The sequence below is a fragment of the Ixodes scapularis genome, unplaced genomic scaffold (genome assembly GCF_016920785.2).
Source record: "Ixodes scapularis isolate PalLabHiFi unplaced genomic scaffold, ASM1692078v2 PGA_scaffold6__148_contigs__length_123643588, whole genome shotgun sequence".
NCBI lineage: Eukaryota > Metazoa > Arthropoda > Arachnida > Ixodida > Ixodidae > Ixodes > Ixodes scapularis.
This window is the reverse complement of record NW_024609881.1, coordinates 34,011,641-34,022,108: the sequence shown is the minus strand read 5'-3', so window position 1 is coordinate 34,022,108 and position 10,468 is coordinate 34,011,641.

Below are 10,468 nucleotides of genomic sequence, written 5' to 3'. Positions count from 1 at the left end.
GCAGAAGGCGTCGGGCAGTCAGGTGACGGGAGTTAAGTCGCAATACAAGGACGCGCAGGTACCAGGGGGATCTAGGGTACTGGTAGTGGGGAGCTCTAACGTAGCACGGGTTTGAGAGGGGTGTACAGAACAGGGTGAAGGGAAGTGTATGGTGGATGATATGACAACAGCATGGAGGGGGTGTGGGATAACCGGGAGGAAAGGAACCTAGTAATAGTTGATGCGGGGCTTAATGATGCGCTCCAGGGTAGGAGCCAGAACCTCGGAAAGCAGCTAAACGTGGCAATGCGTCAGCTGAGGGACATGTCTGAGAATGTGCATGTGGTTGTGTGCACTATTCCAGAAGGTCGAGGGCAGTCCGGGGTAACGGAGGGGAAGGTTGTCGAAGCCAACAGAGTAATTAAGTTTGTGAGCCCACTGCATCAGTACGACGTAATGGAAGTAAACAGGAAACTATACGAGGCTGGCTCCCGCCCTTTTGCAGATGGCATTCACTACAGTGCGGCCATGTGTCACAGGTTGCGGGATAGGATGGGCCGCACGGTGACTGCTTTTTGGGGGGACCGAGGGCCCTGGGGGCACAGAAATAACGGAAAACCCAACAAAGTCAGGAGAGGCACCCAGGGTTAAACGAGGAGAAAACGTAAGGGCAGGTATAAACAAAAAGCACGATCAGACATTGGATATATTAACATGCAGGGTGGTAGAAACAGGTTAAAATGGAGAGAGGTAGAGGAGCAACCAAGAAAGGAGAATTTAGTGGTGTATGGGTTTGTGGAAACACATCTCAGAGACATGGAGCAGCCACCTTGCAACCCTGACTATGTGTGGAAAGAATGCAACATAATGGAGGGAACGAGGAAGGAATGTGGAATTGGAGCATTTATTAAGAAGAACATGAACTTTTAAAGTATCAGAAAGGAGTGCGCCGAACATTTGTGGCTGAAAGGAAAAGTTGCTTGAGAATCAACAGTTATTGGAGTTGTTTACTTATGGACAGGGCCAGGTGCTAAAAAGGAAAACAGAAAAATGATTGATTGCATATCAAGAGACATTAGTGAGCTAGGGGAAGGCTCTGAGATAATTATTATGGGAGTTATGAATGCCCATATCGAGGGTCTGGACGGGTATCCGGACTCAGCTGGAAGCATATTACTTGGACTGGTGGTAAAGCATGGCTTAGTTTTGTGTAATACTAGTCAGAAGTATGACGGGCACATAGCGTGGGAAACTGGCAATCTACATTTAACTATAGATTACGTACTCATGTCACACAAAATATATGTTAAGTTACAAGTAATGAAAACAGATGAAGAAGGTTTCAAAAGTCCTGGTAGTGACCACAAACGTATTAAGCCCCTTTTGAAGAAAAGACAGCAAGAAAATCAGGCTGGTTTAGCTGGTTTTTATGCTGGTTCAAGCTGGTCTAGGTGGTAATCAAGCTGGTTCGAGCTGGTCAAGCTGGTTCAAGCTGGTTCGAGCTCTCACTTCAGCTGGACGAGCTGGTACTTGAGCTGGTTCGAGTGGGTACTGAAGCTGGTTCAAGCTGGTTCCAGATGGTCAAGGTGGTTCAAGCTGGTTCGAGCTGTTACTTGAGCTGGTTCAAGCTTGTCAAGCTGGTTTGAACTGGTTCTGAATCTGGGCAAAGCTGGCTCGAGCTGGTCATGCTGCTCTTGCTGGGAGCGCGCACGCCATGGTCGGCTGGAGTTTGTCGAACTGGCTATGCTGGGAGCGCGCGCGCCAAGGTCGAATGGCCACGTCCTGCTCTTTGCCCTCTCGTTTTCAGTGAACTACCGCGTGCTTCAGGAGCGCTGCGAGGTTCCTTTGTCTGCGAGAAAAGGGAGAGTGAGAGTGTGGTAGGAATGGAATGTTTGAAACCCGTTTGGCTATCTTGGGCAGATTTTCGAAGGGACGGCTGTGTGCGCGATGTTTGGAGACTACTTGAATGGCGGTGCAAGCGAAGCGGGATTTGAGGTGACAGCGAGCGGCAGTTCGTTCAGCGCGGGAAGAAGTCGGACGCCCCGAGTGAGCCGTCGTTTCGTTTCTTTGAACATGTGTATGCTCGTGAATTACGCTGGTGCCCAAGAGTATCACCATTTCCACCCAAGCCACACGGATTTCCTCGCCTCTGCCGACTACGCATGAGGCCGCTTCGCCCCCATCACTGGCGGGACCCAGGTTCGCTTCTCTCATCGGTGTAGTATGTTTTAATGTTATTGCCTGTTTCTGGTGTGTGTCTAGTATTTTTCGTGTTGAGAGATAAGCAATCTATTTTGAAAAGCACTGTTTGTTTTGCACCCAGACAACTGTCTCTGCGTCGGTTAGTACTGTGTCGGCGCAGAGGATGCGTGGCATCCGGGCTCATGTGAGAAAGCCATGAATAAGAAAATAATAAATTAGATGCCGAGCTGGTTTTTTTTAAAGAGTTTGGCTTGTTTATCCTGTGTATTAATTTAAACTGGTTAAACTGTTGGAGAAGTCCACCAGCTTACCCAGCATCTGCAGTTCACGCAGCATAACCCAGCATTCACCCAGCACCACCCAGCATCCAACCAACTAGAGGAAGCAATTTAAGGGCAACTGTATACAGATTGGACCTATGAGAACCTAACTAGGCTTATTGCTCTGGAACTAGACAACGTTCGGTTTAAACGAAAGGGGAAGTAAGGCCATAGACCAAAAAGGTGGTAGGACGAAGAAGTGAAGCAAGCGAAACAAAAACGTCAGGAAGCTTCTAGAGAACACAGGCATTTCCGAGTGTAGTGGGGAGTCAGATACGAAAGTAAAAAGAAAATGGGACACTTTTATAACGTGTCGCCGAGAGGCCTCCAGTTTGATCAATGCGAAAATTCAGAGAAAGGGTGAGGAATGGGTGAGAAATGTAAGCCAGATAGATAAAAACGCAGCTAAGAAGTTTTGGAAGCAGTTAAACTCATTCGGTGAAACGACGCAAGCTAGATAGAGGTTCATACTCTCGCACCAGGGAGATCAATTAGAGGGAGATTACGCGATACGACATATAGGAGCAGTGATGGAGGAGAAATTTCGGGAACAAGTTGATGTGGAAGATAGCAAACACCAGAAGAACTAGCAGTCCAGCTTGTGACATCGCGGATTTTGGACAAAGAGAATGGGAAAAGGTGGAACGAAGAGTCCCTAGTGGCACGTTGACACCCTATTAAAAATTGCTCTGATGGGACTTCAAGATTTTTTTAAAGGGTGTGAAGGGGACTTCAGGAATTTCTGAGATGTTTGAAGGGGGCACCGATAATTCCTGGTGTGTTCGTTGGCCCCGTCAGAGGCTCTCCTGAAATGTCTGAAGTCCCCTTTACAATGCCTTGAAATGTCTAAAAGCTTGTCGAGAACTTTTGTAATGGGGCCGGCAAAACTTTCAGCCTCCTTGAGATGTCTGTGGGGCCGCGGCCTAGGTGGAGAAAACACATTTCGCAGAAGGGTGATTTCAGATAAGATCGACCAAAGGATGGCTAGTCGACATTTTCAAATCAACTGATGTTCTTATATGTTATTGTATAGTGTCTGGTATGAACGAATCCAAACTTAGTTTTGACTAGAAAAAATACTTTGGGACAGGAAAAATCGTAAGGCATGAGGTGGTGGACAGTTGCATTAACGCGCACTGATGGAGGGGGCCCGTTTGAGAGTGAATAACTAAAGCGATAACATTAGGAGAACTCTAATACGTTTTAGGCGCAAACTATGGGTATAGCTTGCTTGTAATATAAAGTAATCATATTTATTTAAATTTTATTTATTTTTCTAAAAATTGACAAACATGCCTGCTCGAACGACAAATGGCAAAATTTGGAGGTCTGTATCTCATGAAATAATTTAATCATTATGATATAATTTGCAGATATTATTCTAATAATATATAGCTAATATTTAAAAAATAACTAAGGTATCTGTGTGATACAATAGTTAGGATATATTTAGTCAAACATGGAAAAAAAATCAAACAAAGAAAAATTCCGATGCGAATAAAAAAAAACACCACCCTCGATTTTTTTTAAATTTAGGTAACCTGTTATACTCTATTTCGGCATTCATTTCCATTAAAAACATGTTGCATCATTTTATTGAGAAAGAAGATACAACTCCCCAAAGTAGGGTCCTTTTTCAAAGCCTACACTTAGCAGTGTTTTATACAAGAACTGACTCTGAGTTCCAGTTTCATGAAACCAACACACATCTTTTATATATTTTTATTCAGATGAGGCCAATGATAACTAAAGAAATCGTTCACACACTTAAATTTAGGAGAAACTACTGTGTACAAAGAGGTATCATATTACGGACTAGTGATCCGAGAAAAGATCATGCAGCCATCGGCCACTAGGAACTTTGTTTACTTTATTCTCCTGCGACACTATATGCTATTCCCTCTTCCGCTCTACCTTCATCTCTCTCTCTCTCTCTCATATATATCCCTGATATATATCCATAACAAAAACATCTTCAAGCATTCCCTTTCTGCGTGGTAGTGTTCTGTGGCTAGCAAAAATCATTTCCTCGCTAAGCTCACGATTATGGCAAAATAGTTGCCGGAAACCGCAGACGACACTCGTCGCTAGTTCTGGCAAAACGGCCGATACAATCTTTTTTTCGCATTTCCCCGCTCGCTGTCAAGGACAAGGGGGTTCGCTTCAACCAGCAAAACATGGCCGCCGATGCCTGTTTACTGAGCAGTCATGCCTGTCGCCATCTCACTCGCTGGCGTCACGGGTGATAATATCAGGCACAAAGGGGCACACCAACCGGCAGCATTATCCCCAAATACTCGAGCCTCGCGTAAATACATAGAGTGTAAACGCTGTCGCCATGTTATCGTAGTAAGACCGCCCCCCCCTCCCCCAACGGGGGACTGCAGTACGCGACGGCGTACTGACACAACGGCGACGATATCGACATCGCGGGCTCCGAATTTTCCCATAGTTCTACTCCACGGGCATTTCTCGAAACGCTTGATATTGTGTACGCCCGCCTGGAAGGATTTCAGGCGCGTAGTTAAGATAAAGCGGTTCTCCGCGGCAAAAAAAAGCAATTTCACAAAAGCTTAAAAGCGGCGGCGACGCGTGTGCGGTGAACGCTTGTAGTTTTGGTGTAGACAGTGTGTGTGTTCTCGTTGTTGACACCAGCCGGCGATAAGGCACTGCAGGCGGTAGCTCAGTACAAAAAGGGCTAATCCGAGTGACCATCAACGTAACCCCACCGCCAACCCCTCGCGAACCGGTCGCCGACATGGCTCAGGCTGTGTCATGAACCACGTGGTAGAAGCTCGGGTGCTTTCATATCAGCGCGTGGAGGGACGACAGTGCGATTCCGGAAAGTCTTTTTCGAAGGCCGCTGACCACAATTTTTTTGTCTGGAGACTTTCCCTCTTTCTTCCTTTGACGTGGATAAAGCTTTGCCGACAGCCTCAGTTGTGACCTCTCTTTTCAAATGTACGTTTGCAGTGAGTGAGCTCCTCAGCCTCGGACTTGTCACTTGTGCACCCAGTAGTTTTTTCACTTGGCAATTATATGCCATCAGTTGGGGTTTAATTTATATTATTTATGTATACATTATGAAGACGTCCTGGAGCTCCGAACGAGTGTTTTGTGCAGATTACTTTTGCAAACACAAAAAGACTATACCAAAGCAGCGGAATTTTCGAAGTCTTGGCGAGTTGGACCTAAACTCGTTGAAGCAAATTCTTCCGCCTGACTGTTCCACCAAAGTGAGTGCGACGGACTACCTGTGCTACCATTGCTTCATGCACATCACTAAGGAGATCTCGATGCGAAGCTCAGAGCAGTGCCCTGACATATTTGTGCCAGCTGAAGAAGCAATTGAAGATCTAAATCGCAGCATACTACCTACAGATGTGTCGCCGCTGAGACAACCAAGCGTCGTAAGAAGTCGGGACAGGCCTGCCTATGTCAAGAGAAAGCAGACAGAACTGGAGCAGGTTGCTGTCAAGAATATACGCTCAAGGCTAAGTATTGCGTACGACAGGGACGCACCATCGGGGTCGTCCGAACCAACATGCTCCACATGCACTGAGTGGGTGGACAACTTTCGGCAGGCCTTTGAAACCGCCACCTCTCTCCGGGAACGTTGTCAACTGCTTACACTCCTGCCGTCAACACTGACGAAGAATGAGGTTCAAAAGATGATTCCACGGGCCTCAATGTACCTCATCAGTAAATCCCGAAAACTCAAGGAAAAGCATGGCGTGTGGTATGAGCCGGATCCTTACACGAGGTGCAAGGTGAGCCCTGAGAACCTGTCTGCTGCCCTAGAGTACTTCACGAAAGACGAGCTGCAATGTTCGCGCCAAAGTCCCAACCAGAAGGACGTCATCTCTGTCATGCTCAACGGAGAGAAGACGTTCGTGCCAAAGCGCTTCATGACACGCTCAATACGAGAGGCCTTCCGTATATACAAAGACAAGCATCCCGATTCCGGCGTTGGGCTAACGAAATTTTATTCGTTGCGCCCTAGATGGGTCCAATGTATTCCACACCAGGAAGTGTGCGTTTGTGTGCGCAGCGCCAATTATTATCTTTGTATTGCCGCTCTAGAGAACCTTGCAGCCTCAACATTCAACACTGGCGAAATGAACTCGGCATTTCTGTGCGACCCAGCAACAGAACTGTGCCTTCAAGGAGACTGTGATCACTGCCCAAAAGGCTAGTTTCTTACACTCCAGGAACTTGATATCCCGGAGGATGAAGAGATTGTGCTTGCAACATGGGAGTCCGGCGACCTTGTGAAAAAAACTTTGGAACCTGAGACTTTCCTAAAAGTCATCCAAGTGACGGTTGGAAGTTGGGTACTTCCCAACCATATCCGGCAAACGCAAGGTAAAGCGATCTACGATGAAAAACAGTGCATGCAACGCGGGAGCATTGTCTTTCATTTTGAGTTTGCTGAAAACTGGACCATCGTGCTTCCTGACGAAGTGCAAGCATATCACTGGAAAAAAAAAACAAGTTTCGATATTTACATGTGTAGTGACGACAAGAAAATCTACAAACAGCTTTCCCATCATCAGTGAGGACCTGTGTCACGACGCCGCTCACGCTTGCTTGGCTCTAGAAAAAGTGAAGGAGTGGGTTGAAGACAACGTTGCGGTATACTCGTAGTACGTAAGTGACGGCGCCGCCAGTCATTTCAAGAATCGCTACCAGCTTCACCAATTTGCAAAGGACGATTGCCCACAAACCCAGTGGTTATTTTCTGCATCTGGACATGGGAAAAATGCATGTGACGGAGTTGGCGGACTCGTGAAGCACCAGGCCACGCTGAACAACCTGAGAGAACGTTCAGTAAGCGCAATTCAGACGGCCAGGACAATGGTGAGCGTTCTATCAAAGAAACTGAAAGGCGTGCACCTTGTATATAAGGACGAAAATGAGGTTGTTCGGTATCGTGAACAAAAAAAAGAAGAGTGGCTGACGGTGCGCGCCTTCCCTGGCATTCAGTCTTGGCACGCGTGGCGGCTCAGCAAGTCATCAACAGAAGGGACCTGTGACGTATATGTAGCACGGACAGTCGGATCTGCTTGGAAGCAACTTTATTAAATGGGTACAGCGAGGAAAACCTTAGCGTAAAGTGCAGAATTTGATTTCCCAAGGACGGCTGATTTTGAATGCAGGGACATCTTATTTATCACATTTTTCTTCACGGGGTATTTAACCTACTGTTTTTGTTGGTGGTTACTAATAATTTTTATCTGATCACTATAAAAAAAATCCCAAAATGTTATCCTCGAGCAGAATAAAATATATCGGCTTGCCACGATTCATTCATACACCGAGAGCGTCGAAGCTGCTCCAGTTAGGCACTATGGCATCCGTCACCTGAAAATGTTTGTAATCGTAAATACACAGCCAACCTAAATATCTTACTATTATATCTTTGTTTTTGTGTGTGGAAGTAAAGTTATTTATTTTACTCTAGATCTAAAATATACCGGAAGGTACAACTTCACACTGCATCATCTTTTCTCAAATCATTAGTCTCTAATATGATACCACTTTGTACGCTTATGTAAAATGCTGTATATAGTTTCTCCTCCCTTTTACTGTGTGACCGATCGCTCTTTTTATCAATGACCTCATCTGAATAAATGTATATAAAAGATTTGTGCAAGTTTCCTGAATCTGGAACTCAGAGTCACTTCTTGTATAGGACACTGCTAAGTGTAGGCTTTGAAAAAGGACCCTACTTTGGGGAGTTGTTTCTTCTTTAACAGTGCAATGATGCAACATGTTTTTAATAGAAATTAATGCCGAAATAGAGTATAACAGGGTACCCAAATTTTAAAAAAATCGAAGGTGGTGTTTTTTTTTATTCGCATTGGAATATTTCTTTGTTTGATTTTTTTCCCATGTTTGCCTAAATATATTGTAACTATTGTGTCACTCAGATACCTTATTTATTTTTTCAATAATAGCCGTATATTAGTAAAATAATGTCTGCAAGTTATGTAATAATGATTAAATTATTTCATGAGGTACAGATTTCCAAAGTTTGCCATTTGTCGTTCGAGCAGGCATGTTTGGCAATTTTTAGAAAACTAAATAAATTTTTAATAAATAATATTACTTTATTTTACAAGCAAGTTGTACCCATAGTTTGTTTGTCAAAAGTTTTAAAATTCTCCTAATTTTATTGTTTTAATTATTCACTTTCAAACTTGCCCCCTCCATCAGTGCGCGTTATTGCAACTGTCCACCTCTCCCTGCCTTACGATTTTTCTTGTCTCCAATTTTTTTTTCTGGTCAAAACTAAGTGTACATTCGTTTATACCAGACACTAGACAATGTCATATAAAAACATCAGTTGATTTAAAAATGTCGACCAGCCACCCTTTGGTCGATCTTATCTGAAATCACCAAGAATTAGAACATAGCTACTTATTTAAGGACAGAATGAGTGGGATGATAGGGATAATTAAGCTTGAGGAAGAAAACAAGAAGGACGGACAACAAACTTTCATGGTTGTCCGTTTTCTGGTTTTCTTCGACAAGTTTAATTAGCTACTAATTGTTTGCGATGGGAAAAAATAATCGTTTCGAGAATGACGATCGTATGTGTCCGGTCAAATTTTTATTACTTCCCTTCTATCAAACACGAGTCGGCTCTTGGACCCGTCTGTCACTGCCCGGGTGTTCAGTCTCCAAGGAGGCCACTGGGGATGACCGCCCCATTTGAAGAATTGACGAGGCGCCGGCCTGGCGGCTTTTTGCAAGCGAACGCAATTCCGTCCGCTCGGTGTCTGTTTGTAAGCGTTGTAAATGAAAATGAGGGGGGAAAATGAGAGCAAATAGTGTCTGTGCGCAGGGCGCATTTCTCACTGTCTCTGGAAGGGGGAGGTAAAAAAGCAGGGAGGTATGGGGGAGATAGAGCTGAAAATAGAGGCGAAGGAGGGGCGGGGAATGGTCGAAGAACCAAGCCGGGAAGTAGAAAGGGGAAAAACAGGAATCCAGTGGGGGAAAAAAATCCCCGTTGGACGAGGAGGAGTTGCAGGACCGGTTACGCTGGGGGAGAAAAGCTCGGGAATGCCGCGCGGGAGCCATTTGTCCGTTTTAAGTCGCCTGGCAAGTTCGCTGGTTTGAGGCGCGCACCAAGTGCTCTACTTAACCGGCCGCGCCATCCGCTCGTCGACGGGCTCACAGCGATTCGATGAGGCTGGTATCCTTGAGAAAGGTGGGCAGGATCTTTAGAGCTCTTTCCTTGGTGCGTCTGTCGCCTCGTGGCAGCCAAATCTCGTCCTTCGTTCCGTAGGGAAGGCCCAGCGCGGCAGGGGATGCTGTCATGGCCGCCCTAACGCCGTTGTGCTCCCTGCAGGCGAGGAGGAGGTGGGCCTTATATCTGTCCGTTCTCCGCAGTTCGGGCAGCGTGGGTTGGCGTCTCGGCGTCGTGCGGAAAACAGCGGAGCCGCACTGGGATCATGGCGCAGTTCGTTCGGATGCGGTGTACGACGGCGTTGACTCGAGGGATCGTGGCCCGGGGAAGGGGGGGGGGGGGGAAGGGGGGGGGGTCTTGCCAGGTGATTCCCGACCGCGCACCGCTCGGGGTGCGCCGTCGCAGCCGCTCGGGCGGCAAGGAGTTTGGCGTCGGCGTAGGGGCAACGCTGGACGTCCGGAACCGGGGCTCGTCGTGCACGTTGTCGGCCAGCCTGTCAGCCTGCTCATTGCCCTGGATGCCGGAGTGACCAGGGACCCACTAGAAAGCAAGGCGATGCCCGAGGACCCTCACCAAGGCGGCCTCTCCAGCGATCTCCCGCGCCAGCCGGTATCGGCCTACTCGCCGCAAATCAGGCTGTCGGGGTCAGCGTCCCACCGCACGTAGTGCCTGCGCACCGGGATCATGCCACTGCGGGACCTGAGACGATGGATGGCGGCCGCTGTCCGGACCGGTTCCGTGCGCCTGTTCGTACTTCGAGCTTCAGAAGCAT